A 22871-nucleotide genomic window follows, 5' to 3' on the forward strand; every position below is an offset into this window, starting at 1 on the left:
AGCGACCGTTTTCCGTTATAAAAGTGAATCTGTATACAATGAAGCCCACTTTGGACCACTCACTCACTCATACAAATGTTTGGGGTGAACGAGACGAGATACGACAAATAGTCGAATGACGACCCCCTCTTATGTTTTCTGCAACCCCAGGAAAAATTATGAAAACAATAAATTTCTCATTAAATATCCGTCTATTCATTTTAAACTGAGTATTGAAATTACTTTAAAAAATGGCCAGCGAAATCCAATGGCGGCGCGGCGATCGTTGCTAGGATGATGCAAACAAATAACATAATTGCGGACGACAGTTTCGGGCGCGTTCCAGCTCCCGTCTTCGGGGATCGGGTCTTCGGGTTCGGTTTTGGACCCGAAGACGGGAGCTGGAACGCGCCCGAAACTGTCGTCCACAAAAACATGAATCAACGCGGTGTAAACCCGGAAAACTATCACCAATCAACTCACCGCGGAAGCCTCTGTAATAATGAAAGTGTACTTGTTATTAATTCCATAGCTAATGAGTGTACATGATACCATTTTTTAAAGATGATTCGTGCTGATGACTGTAGTTCCTGTCTTGTTGACAATACACGATTGCAGTAGAAAGATTTCTAAACAAACCTCCTGCAAAAAAAAGCTGTAAGGAGATTTTGTGTAAACACAAACTCATTAAGGAAGTTGATATTCACAAATGAAAAAAAGACTTCGTTGACTTCCACCGATTTATTTTCCTGGTACGACATTTTTCGATCCATAGAGGTCATTTTCAAGAACGTAGTACAATAATTAATGAAAGTGTTATTAATATGCATTATTATGGCAATTGATTAGCCTGGTTGATAGTATGTTATACGCGTGAAGGCACAAGTTGAATACCCGATGCAGGCAAATTTTTTATCCACTTTTTTTGTATTTATTTTGAGGAAAACTACATTGAACACCTAATTTTATAAAGTTTATTCGGGATTGCCACCGGATAAGGTTCTCCATCTCTGCCGACGTTTCGATGGCCGAGTCGTCCATCGTCATCAAGCCCTGATGACGATGGACGACTCGGCCATCGAAACGTCGGCAGAGATGGAGAACCTTTTCCGGTGGCAATCCCGAATAAACTTTAACAACATCATACGCCGGGAAAACCTCAGATCTTTTTTCACCTAATTTTATAATTTTCAATCAGAACAATGATTTTTTGGGTGAAATCTTTCATATGCTCACGCTACGTCGGGTTTATTATGCGGTTCATCTTATTGTTAGTAGTTTTAATCGCACTGATGGGTGTCATGTAGACAGTATTTATCGAACTTCATTTATCAAACTTGTTTGGTAAAAGTAACCTACGAGAGATCCACAAAGAATAAATCATTCGCCTTGACCGGGATTCGAACCCGGATCCCCCGATTTCCGGTCGAGTGCTTTAGCCAGTTAAGCTACCGAGGCGTCATTCTCCTCTGTGGATATTTTCGGACACTACCGGACAAGATGTAGCTGGACTGCTGAACATATGATGCCACAAGCAGTCCAAATCGTGCGCACAGCGCCACAGGCGGAGAGCAGGCCCGGACATAGAACAGAAAGAGGCCTCGGTAGCTTAACTGGCTAAAGCACTCGACCGGAAATCGGGGGATCCGGGTTCGAATCCCGGTCAAGGCGAATGATTTTTTCTCTGTGGATCTTTCGCACGATTGTGCATTGCGGGTGACTCCCGTATAAGTTATCACCGCGGCTAGTCCCGGTATACTTTAAAAGTAACCTAAGTATACAATGCTCCTTATGAATCCAAATTGCGATGAATACCATCAGAAATTGGTATTTATAACTATACTTTTTGCAGTATTTACTTGCTTTATGCAATTCTTTACCGATTAAAATTTAGCTAATTGTAGTTCATTTTATTTCGTTAATTCGTTATATCATGACATCTATGTATATAAAACAAAGTCGAAAATCGTGTTAGTTATACGATTTATAACTCGAGAACGGCTGTATATATTTTAATGATATTTGGATCTTTGTACTCGTCTCAGCCTCGGATAACAGAATTATCATTTAAAAAATAGTAAAATTTCACGAAAAATATTGATATTGATCTTAGGGTTATTTTTTTCGGAGTTGGTAACAATGCAAAAGCTATCAAGTTGGTCAAAACTAGATGATTTGTTTTGTTTTAAACAAGTTAATGATTGAGCTTATTAACGATATTTAAAACATTTCAATAGTTAAAATATATTTAAAATATTAAAATCATTTAATTCAAGCTAAGCACAACTCGAATTAAGATGTCAACAAGCACTTCTCTACCGCGTGTGTAAAAAAAAATCTCCAAGCAATTGTTGACTAACAGTAATGGCCGTGTACCTGTTGACAGTGCCCACGAATCGAGCAGATTGATTTTATTTCCTCGGAAGTTTTGCAATTTCGTATCATCATCAAAGATGAGCTTATCAACGAAGTGTTCACTAACCTGATTGATAACCACAAAAAGCGCAAATGGTCGATTGAGCGAGTAATTTTGGTGGCTGCGAACGAAGATGTGAATGACTGAAACTTGGTCAATCAGGATCAAATAGTTTGTACTCTCCATTTATTCAAATCTATAGACTGTGTCACAAAAACGACGAAGTCACCAGCTATCCATACGAATTTTTCAAGTCCTTACATGTGCGTGGCTTACCACGGCACAATTTACAGCTGAAGGGAGGTTCGGTGTTCACGGTGCCTCGAAACCAAAACTATGCAATGGAACGCGTTTGGTGATTAAAAAACTAATAGTCAATGTGATTCGCGCAACTATACTCACAGGAAAATACAAAGATGAGGAAGTTCTCATTTCGAGAATCCCAACCGATATACCCTTTGAGTTAAAACGAATTCAATTTTCGAGTTGTGTCGCAGTCACGATGAAGATTATCAATTCTCAAGGTGAGTGTTTGTACTCTGAAAATGGAAACGCCATGTTTTTCTCATGGTCAAATATATTTTGCATGGGTAAACTGTGTTCGGGATTCCCACCGGGTTAATTCTTTCAACGGCCGTTATGAAAGAATAAACCCGGTAGGAATCCCGAGAACAATTTACTCACATAATTCGCCGAGATAGAATAAAATCATATACGTTTCGTGTTCACGTGTTGGTAAACCATCCGCTTTATTTGCTCTTCCGCCTGATCCCATAACTGAGGAATGTGCGCTCAACTTTTTTTTTTTTTTGTATTTGAAGCAATTAATTTTGAGACTCTCTCATACTCGTAGAAATTTATTAATTTTTTAGTCCCTCAGAAAAACGTTGCTCTTCTACAAAAATTTATTTTCAAATTGAAACCTATGTACCATACGCTCGTTTTACCTTTGAAAGTGTAAATATCGCTTAAATCTAATCCAGCCAATTGAAAAATAAACTATCCTTAAGTGACAAACGGCAGACAAAAATTGTAAGACCTTGTAAAGTGACCACAGCAGGCCGCAGGCTTTTTTCGGGGGATATAGAGATAGCGATCAAAAGCGAGTCGCGGGATGAAACACATTGGAATGAAAAGTAACGTGGATGTGGAATAATGTGAAATTGAGACGTGAAGTGCGGAAAAAAGATCGATGCGCCTGCTAGTGAAAAACTCAATTCAGATTCAATATGCACTTATGGCGTGTTATCACGGCTCCGCAGGATAGTGCAATCCATGAAACATTGAAGCTATTTTTAATTATATATCGTAATTTATGTTTGGTTGGTTGTGAATTTCCCAGAAAAAGTCGAGCCTCGCCACCTGTTGGCGATACCACGAATTGTCGGGTTTTCGTTTTGGTTTTGTTTTTGGTTTGTAACTCCGAGAATGGGAGTGAATAGGCAGTCGTCCAGTGAACTTCGCAAGCGTATGAGCAACCCCAGGAGAAGGAGCCATGTCGCGCCCCCGACGGGAACAACAGCAGCGGTGAGTGGTATGCCATCGGCCCGGCTCGACTTTGATTTAAACAGTATACAGTCCACAATTATAATAACGTTCGAAAGTGATCATATGGTCCTTCGGGCCGGATTTGTCGTTGTAGAATCAGTGTTGGTGATAGAATACCTTTGGTTTTCCCTTTCTTGGTTGGTTGTATTAGGGCACGTTGAAAATGCCAGCGATCGACGATGTAGAGTTTCGTATTGCATCTCTCTTAGCGAAGATGGGTCGTATTGATAATGTCGCTAAAGATTTCGAAAAGAATTCGAGTGATGTAAAAAAGAGGAATTTATTACGAGCTATGACGGACCACGTGGATAGTCTTTTGGAGGAATTCAATGAGGGTATTTTGAAATTAGCCTCGTTGTACGCGAAACAGTCCCCTCCCGTCGAAAAGGACAAGGAATTGCGTAAGTCTACGGAGGAGTTCGAGGCTATGTTTTTTAATACTAAGGCAATTCTTCTGACATATTTCCCAGATATAGAGCCACACTTAAGGTCAACGGGCCATCTTGCGACCGGGGAAAGTAATTCAACTCATACCGTAGCTCTCCCTAAGCTCGATTTAGTCGCGTTTAATGGCGATTTAATGCAATGGCAGTCATTTTATGATGTATACCTATCTGCGGTTCATGAAAACCCGTCCTTGAGTGACGTGCAGAAATTTTTGTATCTCCAATTTATTCTTAAGGGGGAAGCTCATTCGTATGTTTCGTCTTTACCTGTGTCCTCGGCGAATTACTCGGTCGCGTGGGAGAGTTTGAAAGCGCGCTATATGGACTCAAACAGGTTGACTAATGCCTATCTGGAGGCTTTGTTCGATATCAACCCGATCACCCGGGAAGGTCAAGCTATTCGCAAATTTTGCACATTAATTACTGAGTATGTTGGTGCGTTAAGCGCTGTGGGGCATAATGTCGAAAGTTGGTCGGTCCCAATGCTTTTTATGTTGCGCCGCAAACTCAATTCCGTGTTACGGGAGCGGTGGGAAAAGGTAGCGCTCAATGTTGGTGAGCCTTCCCTACAAACATTTTTTGATTTTTTAAGTGAGGAAGCCAAGATTTTGGAAGCAGCCTCATCGTTTCATTCAGATACTGGTCTGAATAAAAGGCCCCATAAGCCAATGCAATCTTTAAGAAAGTCTACTAGTATGGTTGTTAATACTGATAGGCAAAGGGTCCAGAAATCGTGCCCAAATTGTTCGTTGCCGCATTCTTTGGAAAAATGCAGGAAGTTTTTGAAATTGTCAGTGGGATCTCGGCTAAGATTAGTTAAGGCTAAAGGGTGTTGTTTAGTTTGTTTTAGCCAAGACCATTATTTAAAAGATTGTGAATTCAAAATGCCATTCCCTAAGTGTAAATTGCCTCACAATGAATTAATTTGTTTTGCCAATCGTGAGGGTTCATGTTCGAAATTAGATAAAGATAATACTGCGGTAGAGCAGAAGCAGCAAAACCCTCAATTAGTGAGCGCAGACCCAGATGAGACGAAAGAAAATCCAGTTCGAGAGGTGTCTTCTTTCCAAACGTGCACTCATCGGTTGGGGTCTGTCGTGATGCTTGCGACTGCCAGGGCGATCGTATTGGACATTGATGGCAATGGCCGCGTAATTAAACTCTTGCTTGACACTGCAAGTCAGGGAACCTTTATCACGGAATCTTGCGTTCGAAAACTACGGTTGAATTCCAATAAAATTAGAACTCCTATTTTTGGGTTCGGAAATAATAATTCCGTGATATCGTCTGGAATTGTCAGTTTGAAAATGAAACCTTTGTCTAAAAGCACGTTGAAATTGGAAGTCAAAGCTATGGTGGTTCCTCATATTGCTCAATGCCCAAAATTATCGGCCTTTAATAGATCATGGCCTCATATAAAGGGGTTGAAACTTGCGGACCCGAGCTATTACGATGAGGAAGAAATAGACGTATTATTGGGGGCAGAATGGTTTGCACGCGTGGTAGTTAACGCGCCGATAATTGGTCCTCCAGGGACACCAGATATTTTGCCAACTGTTTTTGGTCATTGCCTGATGGGGAAAATTGAAAATAAAGCAAATCAAATCCGAGTGTTCTGCTCAACACTTGGTGATAATATTGAAGGTTTACTGCGAAAGTTCTGGGAGTCTGAGGAACCTCCTAAGAGATATCAGTGTAGTCCAGAAGATGATGCTTGCGAGCAGCATTATAAGAACAATATTTCTCGTGAATTGAAACAGTATGTTGTTCGTTTACCTTTTATCTCATCTACCCTTGAATTGGGGCAAAGCCATGGTTCCGCGCTGCAGAGGTTCTATATCCCTGAGAGCACACGAAAAATTGTAGACGTATACATTTGGGATATTTCTGGTCTACAGGTAACTTAACCGATGGAAGTTACCAGTAGACCATAAATATACGCGATGTACTACTACCGCAATTGGGATATTTCAAGTCTACTGGTAACTTAACCGATGTAAGGCTGTAGACCAAAAATATACGCGTGATGAAAAGTAAAGAAAACATTAGTTATTTCACATAAATGTCATGTCATGTATATTCATCATGACAAGTAGATTCCATACAGTTACGTATGAAACAGCTAATTATAAATATACGCGATGTATAGTACACGAAAAATTGAAGGCGTACACATTTGGGATATTTCAAGTCTACTGGTAACTTAACCGATGGAAGGCTGTAGACCAAAAATATACGCGATGTACTACTACCGCAATTGGGATATTTCAAGTCTACTGGTAACTTAACCGATGGAAGGCTGTAGACCAAAAATATACGCGATGTACTACTACCGCAATTGGGATATTTCAAGTCTACTGGTAACTTAACCGATGGAAGGCTGTAGACCAAAAATATACGCGATGTACTACTACCGCAATTGGGATATTTCAAGTCTACTGGTAACTTAACCGATGGAAGGCTGTAGACTAAAAATATACGCGATGTACTACTACCGCAATTGGGATATTTCAAGTCTACAGGTAACTTAACCGATGGAAGGCTGTAGGCTAAAAATATACGCGATGTACTACTACCGCAATTGGGATATTTCAAGTCTACAGGTAACTTAAATGATGGAAGTTACCTGTAGACCATAAATGTACGCGATGTATTCTACCAATGCCTTCTAAGCTAACGAGCCGTATGCTGGAGATGGTAACACAGTTGGTCGTCTGCAGACCACGTTAGTGTATTGTTTTGATTGTTTATGAGTTGCGAGCAGTTGTGAGAGCTTCGTTTGTGATACGTGTTGGTTATTTCCAATGTAAAGCAAAATCTCCGACGATAGAGGCTCAGAAGCCCTCATATTTTGTATTATTTACAATATTAATATCTGAGTAAGCGCATTAAATATAAACTGGAACAGTGGTTAAACCAAAAAGTCAGTAGCATCGTTGTAGCAGTCTGACAATGAGCCACAACCGTTGGAGGTGGATACGTTAAATGTAAGTTGATGTTATCGACGGCACCTCATCCATTTATGTAATTAGAACAATTTTGATATTTTCTAATGCCTGCTGTGCTTTGACAGCCAATAATTTCATCAATTTCTTCGTAGGTACTGGTAAATTCGTCGTTAAGGACTGCTTGTGCTTGTATTATAAGGTGAACACCAGAGAATAAAACTTAGTTCACTATGCTTGGAGATTTTCGATTTTTACTAAAACATCTTTTGTGCCAAAATAGTGTTATTTTCATCGTGACAACTCTCGTTAATCTACTGCTGGCAATCACTGTGCCAGTGGTTGTAATGCACTATGACAGTTAAGTTTGACAAGGTTGAAAAACATCGGCCAAGAGTAGTATTTTCAGATTTCCATCGTGATTGAATTGTAAACAGTGCTATTACGCTATCGATAAATGGACAGTTATGTAAATGTCAGTGGCGTGTTATCCTCCGTTGTTCACCGTGGGTATGACATATCACGATCAAGCTATCAAGATCAAAGCTGAGTGTGAAGTTTATTTTTCTAGTATATCAACGAATAGCTGTGAGAAAAGTCACCTGTGCCACTCGAATGGGCTAATTAAGTCTCCAAATCGGTGAATATATAGTATTTTTCATCATAACTCGAGCTCTGTGATTGTAAGTTGTACGTGATTAATATAAGTATGGTAGTGACTTCCAGTTTTTTATGATTATATTTGCCTATTTCCCATTATGTTTTTATGGTGTGTGCTAGTATATCGTTTGTGGATTTACCTATATTATTGAAATACGTTGTTGCTTGTGTGTGTTTGTGTATTGGCAGCGGAACCGATTCGCGATCTCAGAAGTGAATTGTGTGCATACACTTGCTGTGAATTCGTATTCGTCAAACCAAGGAAATGGTGAAGCTTTGTCACATTACCATGAAATAAAAGTTTCTTTCTACAATAATTGCATGTCTTGTGTTTCTTTAACTGTATATTGCTTTTCATAGATAACTGCCTAAAAGTTATTTTTCATTATTTTAGAAAGTGCTCCCTGAATTGGCATTATTGCTTTCCAAACGCCGCTGTACATACACGGAAAGAATGCAGAGCAACCGATTATTTGTTATTTCATAGGAGTTCAGTGTTTTTGTCTGTAATTAAGGTTCTCCTAAGTATTCGTGATGGATTTTTAGCATTTTCGGAGGGATAGGAATACCTTCTCCGCTAATGCGGCGTTAACAATTATTCAACAGCACGGCTGGTAAGCAGTATTAATTAGGCATTGCATTCTATATTGATAATAGATTTAATTGATAATTCTTCGAAGATAATCATCAAAATTGCCATAAAATCATTTAAGTTGAAAATCACACATATTGCTACAAGATTAGCAGTATAAAATGTATGTTTTTGTAAAAAAAATACGCCTGCATTTGGTATAACCGTAGAATAAATTTATCATAAATGGGCGACATTTGCCCCTAATGTAGACCAAATATAGACGTCTACATTTGGTATAACCGCAGACCAAAATTATACCATTATAAGTTACCAGTAGACCAAAAAAGGAAGACATTTGCACCTAATGTAGACCGAATGTAGACCTGATGTAGACCAAATGTAGTCGCCTACATTTGGTATACGGCAAACCATTAGGTTTGCTGTATACCACATATAGACGTCTACATCTGGTTTACATATGGTATTCTGCAAACTTTGTGCTCTCAGGGATGCTAGAACGCAGATTAACCAAAAACTCCGCTTTACGCTCGAAGTATAACGAATTTATGAAGGATTATTTTGAGCAAGGCCATTTGGTTGTGGCAACGAGTGCCCCATTGAGAACATCTTATTACATTCCGCACCATTGCATTTATCGTTCAAAGGCGGAATTATCGCGATTTAGAGTGGTTTTTGATTGTTCTATGAAAACCACTAATGGCATATCATTGAATGATGTGTTGCATAAGGGTCCCAAATTACAAGTGGGTCTAATCGACATTTTGATGCGCGTTCGATTGCATGAGGTTGTGGTGATCGCTGATATACGCCAGATGTATAGAAATATTAAGCTACACCCGGCCGATTATGATATGCAACGAATATTTTGGAGATTTAGTCCCGAGGAAGAGCTCCAAGAATATTGCTTGACCACTGTGACTTATGGAATGAAATCAGCTCCATTCTTGGCAATGGGGAACTTGCATGAATTTTTTTTATTTCACAGGTGGACAGAAAATTATTTTCTGAATACAACAAAGAAAACCGCATGTAAATCTGAGTTTTCCTTCGCGAGATATTTAATGATAAATATAACGAATTTTAAAGCGCGGGAAAAACTCCCTCACCCCCCAAGCCACTGCCGACGAAGCCTCGATGACGTCAAAGGTGCCTAAACATCACGCGAAGCTATTGTTGTGATTGTTTGTAATAGTTGCCAGCAGTTGTGAGAGCTTCGTTTGTTAGACGTGTTGATTATTTTACGCTATTTAAAGCTGGAAAGTAATTCATTGATTGGGTGATTCATCAAAATTAGCAGCCCAAACTGTGATATGTGTGGGTATATGGAATATTGGACGTAAAAGTAAAAAAATATTCATCGGGAGGAAAAATCTGAAAAGTTGAAAAAGTCGATTAGTTTTCGAGATATATCGACTTGAATTAACATGGGAGCCTTATGGGACTAAAATATTTTGGGTTTTTTTCGGTATTTATAAATGAGTCAGGAACATGAGAATCCCTTGACATAAACTAGATTTTTGGTTGATTTTTTGGTGTGGTTGTCATTTCGATACATTAATATTTAGTATTTTTTATGATTTTTTGAAAGTGCCCCATGCTTTTCTTATGGCACTACGTAAAGAATTTTTTTGACCAACTTGCAATCATCACAGGACAAATTCCTTGAAACGCAAGATACTAGATTTTTTGGTTGATTTTTTGGCTATCTCGGAATATTCATATGTCGAAACAATTCCGAGGAATAAACGATTTCGACTTTCCATTGTAGAGGTGGTCGAATTTTCAATCTTGGATTTCGGCGTTGAGACATGTGCCATATGAAAATTTGGAATCTCCAAGAAAAACCGTTAGAGGGTTCTCCGAACCCTCACGTTTGAGCTTACTTTCGCCGTATCCCTCTTGGTTAATTAATAATTAAATTCCGAAAAATGTCCTGCAAGCGAAAAATCATTGTCGCCATTTTTTTGTGGAGCATGCAATCTTGAATATCTTAGCAACCGTTTAAGCTAGAGGAATGAAATTTTCAGATAAATAATATTATTAAAATGGTCAACTTTTGCAATGATCACCATTCCGCTCGATCGATTCATGTGCGAGTTATATCGATACGAATCTCCTTGGATACGCTTTAATCGCTAATAACTTTTTTATTAATCAAGTTTTGAATATGAATGTCATTCAAAATACGACTGAAAATGTCATTCATCCGAAAAAAGTTAAATCAGGCGAATCGATTCATAAGACTCGAAGTTATGATCGATACAAGGTTGTATTCGATTGAGCCATTTTTTGGGCTTATTTACATAGTTACGGGGATAAAAATATTAACAATATGTAAGGAAAAGAATGAATTATGCGAACACATAAATTATTTAGATGAGTTATGTTTCCTAATGAAGATACATCGATTTGAATTTATATCTTTTTGTATTAGGCCCCCGTAAGAAATACACGCATCCCGTCTGTCCACGTCACCAATATAAGAACATAGGCTAAATTTTGAAAGCGGGGATATTAGATAAGGGAGTGACCATAGAAGGGATATCAATAGGATTGCGGATTTTACAGTACAGATGTCAGCAGTGTCTAAAGTACGATTCGATTAGTATAGCAAATACGCAAATTGGCATAACTTGATAAGTGTGTACGTTGGACCAATGAAACTTGGTAAACAGGTACATCTTGGTATTCCTCACGATACTCTATGGTAGTATGTTTTGTATTCAGTCTCACGTTCGATATATATCGAATCTACTTTTTCTTAAAATATATCGAATTGCTATAACATGTAGGATTTAACATTCAAGGACATAGTTTACTACGGATTAAATAGTAGATACCCATAGACTGGATTTAAAACCAATAGCATTGCGGATTTTACAGTACAGATGTCAGTTTGATCGAAAAATCGATTCGATTATTATAGCAAATACGTAAATGGGCATAACTTCCATAGATTTACTGTTGGATCAATGAAATTTGGTGATTGGGTACATATTGGTATTCCTCACGATGCCTAATGAAAATTTGTTTTGTACGTAGTCTCACATTCGATATATATCGAATCTACTTTTTCTTAAAATGTATCGAATTGCTATAACATGTAGGATTTTACATCCAAGGACATAGTTGACTAAGGATTAAATAGTAGATACCCATTGACTGGATTTTAAACCAATAGCCTTGCGGATTTTACAGTACAGATGTCAGTATGATCGAAAAATCGATTCGATTATTATAGCAAATACGTAAATGGGCATAACTTCAATAGATTTACCGTTTGATCAATGAAATTTGGTGATTGGGTACATATTGGTATTCCTCACGATGCCCAATGAAAATTTGTTTTGTACGTAGTCTCACATTTGATATATATCGAATCTACTTTTTCTTAAAATGTATCGAATTGCTATAACATGTAGGATTTAACATTCAAGGACATAGTTTACTAGGGATTAAATAGTAGATACCCATAGACTGGATTTAAAACCAATAGCATTGCGGATTTTACAGTACAGATGTCAGTATGATCGAAAAATCGATTCGATTATTATAGCAAATACGTAAATGGGCATAACTTCAATATATTTACCGTTTGATCAATGAAATTTGGTGATTGGGTACATATTGGTATTCCTCACGATGCCCAATGAAAATTTGTTTTGTACGTAGTCTCACATTCGATATATATCGAATCTACTTTTTCTTAAAATGTATCGAATTGCTAATACATGTAGGATTTTACATCCACAGGCATAGTTGACCAGGTATTAAATAGTAGATACCCATAGACTGAAAATTAAGCCAATGGGATTGCGGACTTTACCGTACAGATGTCAGTATGATCGAAAAATCGATTCGATTATTATAGCAAATATACAAATTGGTATAACTTGAAAAGTATACCCGTTGGACCAATGAAATTTGGCGTATGTGCACATTTTGGTAATCCTCACACTGCCCAACAGAAATATGCTTTGTATGTTGTCTAACGTGCGATATATATCGAATATGCTTTTTCTTCAAATATATCGAACCGCTATAACATATAGGATTTTACATCCAAGGGCATAGTTGGCCAGGTATTGTATAGTAGACACACAGACTGAAAATTAAACCAATAGCTATGCGGATTTTACAGTACAGATGGCAGTGTAATCGCAAGATCGATTCGATTATTCTATCAAATACGCAAATTTGCAAAACTTGATTAGTTTATACGTTGGTCCAATGAAATTTGGCAAATGGGTACATCTTGGTATTCCTCACAATGCCCAAATGAAACATATTTTGTGTATAGTCTCACGTTCGGTATTAATCGAATCTACTTTTTCTTAAAATATATCGTATTGCTATAACATATAGGATTTTACATCCAAGGACATAGTTGACCAATATAATTATGTGGAAGATAGCCATAGACTGTAAGTTAAATCAATAGCATTGCGGATTCAACGATACAAATGCCAGTATAATCGAAAAATGGATTCGATTATTATAACAAATACATAACATTGGCACAAGTTGAATAGTGTATCCATTGGACCAATTTAATTTGGAGCTTGGTGCATCTTGGTATTCCTCACAATTCCCAAAGGTAATATGTTTTGCATGTAGTCTCACGATTGATGCATATCGAATATGCTTTTTCTTAAAATATATCGAATCGTTATAACATAGGATTTTGCATGCACGTACATAGTCGACCAGGAATTTTAGTGTTGATGATCTAAGATTGGAAGGTAAATCAATCGGATTGCGTATTTTCAATGCACGTGTCAGTATACTTGATAATTCGATACGATTATGATATCAAATATGCCAAATCTTTTTTGCAAAATGGAATATTTTGAGAATAACTATTTTTTAAGACCAAAGAAATTAGAGGAATCGCTACAATTCAGTATTTTAAAAACTGCATTATGTATATTCGTTTTGCAAGTGGAATATCTTTATTTATTTATCGAAAGAATCTGCGTTGTATTTTCAAGAGTGGCTTATCACAATGCTTATGAACTTTAACAGTTGATAAATAACCACATAATCAACACTCTCTTGAAATTTTTAAAACCTTATTCCGATTATGTGTCAATGGTTAACTTAATGGATCAAAGAATCAATTATCCGTCAAATAAAATCACATTGAAAATAACAAATATTTCTAACAGTGAAAAATTTAGTTCCTTACCATTTCAAAAAACGGCGGGGAAATTTTTGAATATTAAACCACTTATGGGCACATGACTCGAAAATATGTGACACAACTATGTTTCCACCCCCCCTAATTACCCGCTTGATGAATTCAAGCGCCCAATCGACTCGTTATATTTAAAGATAAATATCCGACGATAGAGGCTTGGAAGCCCTCATATTTTGCATTATTTATAATATTAATATCTGAGTAAGGGCATAAAATATAAAACTGGAGCAGTTAAACCAAAAATTTTATAATACCTAAATAACATCGTTGTAGGGGTCTGAACCACGGCCATTGGAAGGGGGATACGTTAATTGTAAGTTGATGTTATCGACGGCATATCATTCATTTAAGTATGTAATTAGAACGATTTTGATGTTTACTAATGTCCGCTTAGCTTTTATATACAATAACTTCATCCGTTTATTCGTAGGTACCGGAGAATTCGTCGTTTAGGACTGTATGTGCTTGTATTATGGGGTGAATTCCAGTCAATGCAACATTTGCTCGCTGATTGGAGACATCTAGGAACATTATTTGTGTCAAATAGTGCTATTTTCAACGTGACATCTCCCGTTAAGCTACTACTAATAATCACAGTGCCAGTGGTTGTAATGCACAAAGTTTGACATGGTTGAAAAAATATCGGCCAAGAGTTATCAGTGTTCCATCGTGATTGAATTGTAAAAAGTGCTATTACGCTATCGATAAATGTCTAACAGTAGTGTAAAAATTGTCAGTGGCGTGCTAATCTCCGTTGTTCACCGTAGATATGACATTTCACGATCACGCTATTGAAATAAAAACTGTGAGTGAAGTTTGTTATTCCATTATTTCAACGAATAGTAGTGAGAAAAGTCACCTGTGTCACTTGTGTGGGCTAATTGAAGGGTTTAAATCAGTGAATAAATAGTTGTTTTCATCATAACGAGTTCTGTTATTGTAAGTTGTACATGATGAATATAAGAATGTGACAGTGACATCCAGTTTTTGATAAGAGTATTTGCCTATTTCCCACTATATTTTTATGGTATATGCTAGTATATTGTTTATGGATTTACCTATATTATTGAAATAGGTTATAGCTTGTGTGTGTGTTGGCAGCGGAACCGATTCGCGATCTCACATATGGATTGTGTGCAGACTGTTTTGCTGTGAATTCGATAGGACTACCTTCTCCGTTAATTCGGTGTTGCCAAATTCAACAGCACAGCTTACTCTAACATCAACAGCACAGCTTACGATCGTTATCCTCCAGTATTACAAGTTTATTTTACAACTCGATTTGCCGCCGACGTATAGCAATAATTTGTCTTAACAAATTCCATGAGGGTCGTGGCATCAATTTTTGGTATCCTAAAAAAAGGCTGGTGTCCTAACACCCCATGCCACACGCCTTTTAGGCGGCTTGCGGGGTATTATGTAGATGTAGATGAATTTCAGGTGTACTATTCGAACGAGTGGCAACGTTATCATCCATTTTTCTGATCACTAAAACATACGAAGTGAAACGCTTGTACTTCATCATCCCGATGCCGCATTATTAATATCCCAAGTAATAATCTAGGCACAATAGCAATAGGAAAACTTGCCCAAGAATAACAGAACAAAATAAAGTGACGATGAGCGGCTAAATACTCCCTCAAAACAAATTATACACCATGCGCTCAGCGTATTTCCCTACTCTCTACGGTTGTTTAGGCACCTATGACGTCACGCCTGGCCTCGGCAACGCTCGGGTGTCTTCGCGCAGTGGTCGGCTCAGAGAAAATTTTCTCGATTTTAAATGCAATTTTTTTATTTCTTTTGAAGTTGAATGGAGAAACTGAAGGTATTTTTGCGAGCTAATGTATCCATTTGACTTATTCAAAATAGTTTTTAGAGCAATCTACGACCCATGCAAGTTCCTCATTCGGACACTTCATCAGTTGGTATGCGATGAAGGCGCAGAATTTCCACTTGCATCTCGAATAATTCGAGAAAATACTTACATGGACGACATAGTTACTTCAGTTCGAACCATTGACGAAGCATTAGTATTGCAGAGCCAATTAAAGAAGCTTTTAGATCGTGGAGGATTTGAGTTGCGCAAATGGTTGAGTAACCAGTTGGAACTGCTAGAGAATGTACCCTCAGAATTTTGCATTCTGAAGCCAGAGTGTTTTACTTTTCAGCATGAAAACCAACCTGCCGCTGAAATTTTGGGTTTGGCATGGAATCCTAGGAAGGATAAATTTTCGTATAAGTTTGAGGCTGGATTTGGTGTCATCACGAAAAGAACCATATTGTCGGAAGTCGCTCGCTTATTTGATCCACTTGGATTTATTAGCCCTGTCACATTTTATGGAAAATGGCTCATCCAGCACCTTTGGCATTGCGGACTTGAGTGGGATGACACTCCTCCCGAAGAAGTGGTTGTCAAATGGAAACAATTCCGACTTGAGTTACCACTCATTTCGAAATTTGAATTACGTCGTTGCTTGAAAGTAGACTCGGCAATCGACCTTCAGTTGCACGCCTTTGCGGATAGTTCGGAGAGGGGATATGCGGCGGTGGTTTATTTACGAATTGTGAATTCCGACCAGACGGTTGCCACGTCATTACTGATAGCTAAGTCTAAGGTGGCACCGATCAAGCGGATATCATTACCTCGATTAGAATTATTAGGTGTGGTTTTGGCTACTAACCTTATTGATTACGCAAGAGATATATTGCTCCCTCACTGCGTAATTTCTGATGTTGTCGTATGGAGTGATTCAATGGTTGCTCTTCAGTGGATCAAGTCATCTCCTCACCGCTGGAAATCATTTATCGCAAACAGAGTCACTATGGTGCAAGAGAAATTATCTCCGAACAAATTTCGGTATGTTCCATCAGACTCTAACCCTAGTGACAATGATAGCATCGAGAGGAGCCCTTCCTCGTCAATTGATCGAGGACGCAGGTTGGGTGACGGGCCCGTTATGGCTAAGTGAACAATCGGAGGCATGGCCGAGGGCTCCCAGCCTATCTCGCCAAACGGATCGTGATGCCCTTGAAGTGGAAGCTCGAACAATTAATCTCCATACGGCACTAGAGGAAAACACGCTGACTTGGTTGTTGATGTTTTCCTCATTTTCACGACTGAAGAGGATAGCAGCATATTTGCTGCGATTCATTCATAACTGTAAGCACCCTAACGAGAAACATATTGGTTATCTCACTACTGGAGAGTTGGACCAGGCTGAGGTACGGTTGGTAATCATAGTGCAGCGAATTGAGTTTCAAAAGGAATTAGATTTATTACGGAAAGAAGAAGTGCCAAGTCGCTTAAGAAAATTGAACCCATTCATCGATGAGGAAGGTGTCTTAAGGGTTGGAGGCAGATTGAAGCATGCCAAAATTGCATTCCGCCAGAAGCATCCAATGTTGCTTCCAAGTTCTCATCATTTAACGGCTTTGATTATCGATTATTATCATGAGACCTACCTACACCCTGGGTCACTTCATTTGCACTGCCTTATCCAGTCGAAATTTTGGATCATTAATGCTAGAGACGTTGTTCGTCGAAGAATATTGCACTGCATTAAATGTTTTCGTGCAAACCCCAAACCGAAAGAGCAGTTTATGGGCAATCTACCGCCCTCTAGATTGAAAAAAATGAATGCTTTCAGCATATCGGGTGTTGACTATGGCGGGCCATTTGCTCTAAAAATGGCTAAAATCCGAAATTCTAAGATATTAAATGGATATATTTGCTTGTTCGTTTGCTTTGCAACAAAGGCAATACATTTAGAGCTTGTTTCGGATTTAAGCACAGACTGCTTCTTAGCCGCGCTAAAGCGGTTTATCGCTCGTAGAGGCGCTGTGACAGAAATCCATAGTGATAATGGTACTAATTTTGTAGGGGCACAGAGAAGGATGGCGACTTGGAGGAAAGTAACGTCATCAACTGACTTCAATGACAGAGCCGAACGATATCTGGGTGGAAGAGGAATCACATGGAAATTCATACCACCGGGCAGTCCTCATATGGGAGGACTATGGGAAGCCGGGGTAAAATCGGTGAAAAGGCATTTGGGAGCATCACTCGACGGTCAAGTGCTGACGTACGAAGAATTTTACACGGTGTTAGTACAGGTAGAAGCTGTATTAAACTCAAGGCCTATTACTCCAGTTAGTTCGGATCCTAACGATTTTGAGGCTTTAACTCCTGGCCACATTCTCCTACAAGAACCAATTTACGCACTTCCTGAAGAACTGGAGCATGGTAATAGTGGATTGGGGAGACGATGGAGTTTGCTGCAACAAGTAGTAGGGACATTCTGGAAGCGATGGCAAAATGAGTACTTTATGACTCTGCAGCGGAGAGGAAAATGGACCTCAAAAAGTGGTAATATCAAGGAGGGTGACTTAGTTATATTGAAGGAACCGAATCGTAGCCCATGTAGGTGGAGACTTGGCCGAATAAACCGTCGCTTCTTGGGGACAGATGGCTTGGCTAGGGTTGCTGAGGTTAAAACCGAGCAGGGAGTGTTTAGACGGTCAGTAAAAGATTTGTGTCCGTTACCTCTATCAGGTAATTAACGTTTGAGGTCAGGATTTCGTTTTGTTTTTTTTTTAATGTTAGGTTTAGTTCTGTAGTTGATAATTTAGTGTTTCGTATATGTGAACCTTTCCGAGGGCTACCTATTCCTATTAAGTCTCCTTGATGGCCCCCTTGGAGTGAAGAATAAGCAATCCTTTCCTTTTTGTTTTGTCTTTCCCTCTCCTTACCCAAAGTTGAGGTTGGTTTAGTTAAAGTTGGACTATATGATCACATTCGAAAGGTGAAGTAATATATGATTGTTTATCTATTCGATATTAATTTAATTGATAATTACTTTTGTTTTTTTTGCTTTGGAACGTTGTTCCAAGGGCGGGGGAATGTTTGGTTGTGAATTTCCCAGAAAAAGTCGAGCCTCGCCACCTGTTGGCGATACCACGAATTGTCGGGTTTTCGTTTTGGTTTTTTTTTTTGGTTTGTCACTCCGAGAATGGGAGTGAATAGGCAGTCGTCCAGTGAGCTTCGCAAGCGTATGAGCAGCCCCAGGAGAAGGAGCCATGTCGCGCCCCCGACGGGAACAACAGCAGCGGTGAGTGGTATGCCATCGGCCCGGCTCGACTTTGATTTAAACAGTATACAGTCCACAATTATAATCACGTTCGGAAGTGATCATATGGTTAATTATTTCCATAAACCGGGTCTTACGTAAGTAATGCCATTGCCCTCGTGAGCGTCAAAAGTCCCCACCTACCACTCAGGGTGCTTGCTTCAGGGTGGTACAGGCCAGTAACGAATGCGACGATGTGATCATCACTTCCCATTTCATCCGTAGGTAGTATTCTCCCAGCAACGGATGCTGATTTGACGGCCTCTCCCGGAAGCGACGTCATCAAATAGATCGTGTGCGGATGGCTACTGGCAAGGAGACATCGCGAGAGTGATGTTCGTGATCTGGATATACCGATGCTATTTTATATCGGTAATGCAGGAAAAGTGTAGTCGCGGATAGATTCGAGAGATATCCGCATGCAAAGATTTCGCGCGCCATCACTTGCCTTGAGTAATCACCCCCTCCTAAATTCCTCGATGGTGTTGCGGATTAGGGCACCGGTCCAATCAAGAAAATTTCAGAGAAAATCATGAAAATAACTGTGAATAGCTGTAAAGGAAAATCAGAAAGAATTTATTTAAAATACCGTAGAAGAGACTCGAACTCCAGCGCAGGAATAGCGCAGCGCACTATAGCCGCTGGGCCACGGCAGTGTTTTTACTATGCAGAGTCATGAAGGGAATTTAAAGCCAAATATACTGGCAGCTACCGATCCTTGCGCCACTGGTGACTAAAGTTGGAACTGTGCGAATTAATGCGCGGAGACCGGTATCACAGCAACGCGGCAACTGCTCCCTACTACTGGAAATTTTATTCTCAGTTCTGGTTTATGTTTTGTTTTATGAAAAATTCAAAAATGTAAACACGCGAGTATTTTTAAAATATGTATGAGTATTTTTAAAACGCATATTTTGTTTTAAAATAAAGAAAATGTTTAAACTCTATCTAGTCCTACAGTTTACCCCGAAAGAAAAAATAAAATTAATAGAAACACTATGATCTATGAACTATGAACTTCTATGATCCGAAAATACATGATTTTTATGTAGGTTAGATTATTTATGGTCATTAAAAAATACGCCAGAGCGAACGAATGCTGCGTTGCCACGTCTTGCGCGCGAAACTTTGCTTTCTGGTAACCAGCACTGGCCTAGCGCAGCCCCGTTTGGCAACATGGCATTAATAGAAGTTATTGACATTCAAAAATATAAATATTGTTATAGATTATGGATCATAGAAAAATTTCAAATAAATTAAGAAGTGTTTCTATCAATTTTATTTTTTATTTCGGGGTAAACTGTAGGACTAGATAGAGTTTAAACATTTTCTTTATTTTAAAACAAAATATGCGTTTTAAAAATACTCAAAAGCCATTTTATTAACCTACATTAATATTTGCTAATTATTGGGGAAGATGAATGCTGTAGACGTAATATTTTTCCCTAGGTTGAGTTACAAAGTTCATGAAGTTGACAAAACGGCTAAATTTATGGTGTGCGGAGTCATTTATTACACTCGCGTGTTTACATTTTTGAATTTTTCATAAAATAAAACATAAACCAGAATTGAGAATAAAATTTCCTTTAAAATGACGTATTATTAATTATTATGGAATGCACTGAAGTCCAGATATAAATTCGCAAAGTGCGGTGGCACATCATTTTGACGCCGACTAGTAGTGGAGACTCACATATTAACATGAACTCTATGGAATAGATAATGCTGCACTGTAAAAATTTAGCGCCGCATTGTGTTTCTCTTATTTATTCAAGAATTTTCGCAGGCTTTTAATCGGTGGAAGGGAAGCCCTCGTTAGTTCGACCAGCCATTGCAATTGCATTTAGAGTTTAGCCTCGGCTGTATCTGCTGAGTCCTCTCAACACATTCCACCCTTACTACTCCCTGCTCTACTCCCTGTAGTTATTAAAATGCAATACAGGGGACTCTGGCCCGTCGGCCATTCCGGTTCGCCCTAACAAGCATGTGTTTCATTTCTATCGTTTTACACGTTTTTATGAAGTCACTCTCTTTACATTTGTATATTGTCCTTCCGCGGGAAAAGATTGCTATTAAACTCACTTCCCGATTAGCTATCGAATTTAAATTTTCAGTGCAGATCAGAAGCAGGTGTCGAAGCATTCTTGCGCTATTTTTATTTCTTTAGTGGCTGTACGAAATACAATTTATCGCAATTAGCATTTGCATAAATCATTTTGCCGAAGCTAATGTAACTTTTGACGATGTGATTGTTAGATTACTCACATAGTCGTTGTTTTTTATTTACTTCTTTGAATGTTTCTTACAAGTTGGCTTTTCGCGTCTTCCATCGTTTTTGGCTTCGCTCTTTCTCCCTTTTTTCACGTACAATATTGCTGGTAGCCTTATAGGTCTCACTTTTATAAAAAGTTTATTAAAATTTTTTACAATAGATTTCAAAATTCATCAATAACCACGTTTTTAATCAAACTGAAAACAATATAATATTTAAATAAAATTAGAAATTAATTTATTGTTTTATTCGAACTAAAGAAAATCAAAAAAGCGACTCAATCTTGCTTTGGCCTAAGGGCTCACGTTCGACAAAATTTTCAGATAAGAGACTTCATTTCAAAACAAAAATGTGGTGAGCATTAATTTCAACATCTTCAATCACTTTCTTTCCCTGTATTAGTATTCATTGAAATACTGCAACTAAAATCTCCAATACGTGATGATGAATTTATGTCATTCCAGTGTCAAAGCGAGCACTTTCTCCTACAGTTGCCTTCCATCGTTCTATCAATCCACTTTCACCCCACGAGTTCTTTTGCATCAAGTCTCCTTTTTCTCATCATCTTCTTGTTAGGCCCATGCTCTTCTTGTTTTGCCAATCCACCGATTATCTGCTGCGATTATCACGAAAGTAATTTTCATTCCCATTTCTTGCTGTTCGTCTCCGTACGCGGCGCAGCCACCTTGGAGCGCCCTTCCCTGTATTTGTTCGGAGGCCGTAACGGAACGCATTTGAAGCAATGTTTACAAAATTGGTTCCGCCTCGCTCCGCGGGGCAGCGCATCGATCGCTATTAGCTGTTTCGCTTGGCTGGAGGGAATGCAGTCGCCCTTAATGGCTCGATGATGTTCTCCTCGCTGTCGTATCTATTGGAGCGAGACCCTTCGAAGATCGATCGGATTTGAGGAAATGCGCTACTTGCCCCTTCAACTGTTAAACCTCTTCAATGTCAGCGCTAGACCCTGAGCCACAATACTTCATACATACACTAGATGACACCCACCTCCGAAACGTAGAGGCCTGATTTATGTTCTTACCACTTAGGGAGCATTTCATTCAATTTACGAAAATGTCCGCAGCGAGGCAGTGAGTGCAGGGCGATCCATTTGTTCTCGACATTCCAAATTGATTTCTTGAACTGGGGAGGAAATGCATCGAATAGCTATAAATTCGCGGGATAACATCAATTATATTATTAATTTCGGTCAATAGCCCGAACATTAGCATATTTGTACGCCAAAATCGGATCGCCCTGCCGCCAGTGACGCGAATGGTGTCTTTTGAAAAGTGGTCGCTACACGATGTTGGCTAGAAACAAAAATGCCCTCGGAGCAACGACGATACAAAGTTGAAGGTGACGAGGCTTTTCCGGGCCATTTTGGAGCTGCAGTGCTACGCGTAAATGCATTTGGCCTCTCGTGGAAAACAAAAGAAGCGCGATCAAGCGAATAGTTAAATAGAAACGGTTGAAAGAAAAGCGTGCTCACGAGACGTACACTCGCGTGCTTATTTATTTAAATGAAAATAAATGAGAGTTGCTCAGCGACCGTGCTTTGGGTATTGAATTTCCACTTCCGTCCTGCCGTTGTCACAGAGAGCAATTTCCCTTTCAAATCAACATTCACAAACAGCATTCCATCTTTTACGATCTCCATGGTGAAGTCGCCATTCAACATTGT

The 22871-nt window shown here is 38.9% G+C and overlaps 1 protein-coding gene across 1 annotated transcript in view; it reads right to left on the reverse strand.

The window, feature by feature from the left end:
- The window catches only part of LOC124160087 (high-affinity choline transporter 1-like), a 215605-nt gene that overhangs the window by 13682 nt on the left and 179052 nt on the right, over positions 1-22871 (reverse strand). The window lies entirely within an intron of this gene.

The sequence above is a fragment of the Ischnura elegans genome, chromosome 6, assembly GCF_921293095.1.
Source record: "Ischnura elegans chromosome 6, ioIscEleg1.1, whole genome shotgun sequence".
Lineage (NCBI taxonomy): Eukaryota > Metazoa > Arthropoda > Insecta > Odonata > Coenagrionidae > Ischnura > Ischnura elegans.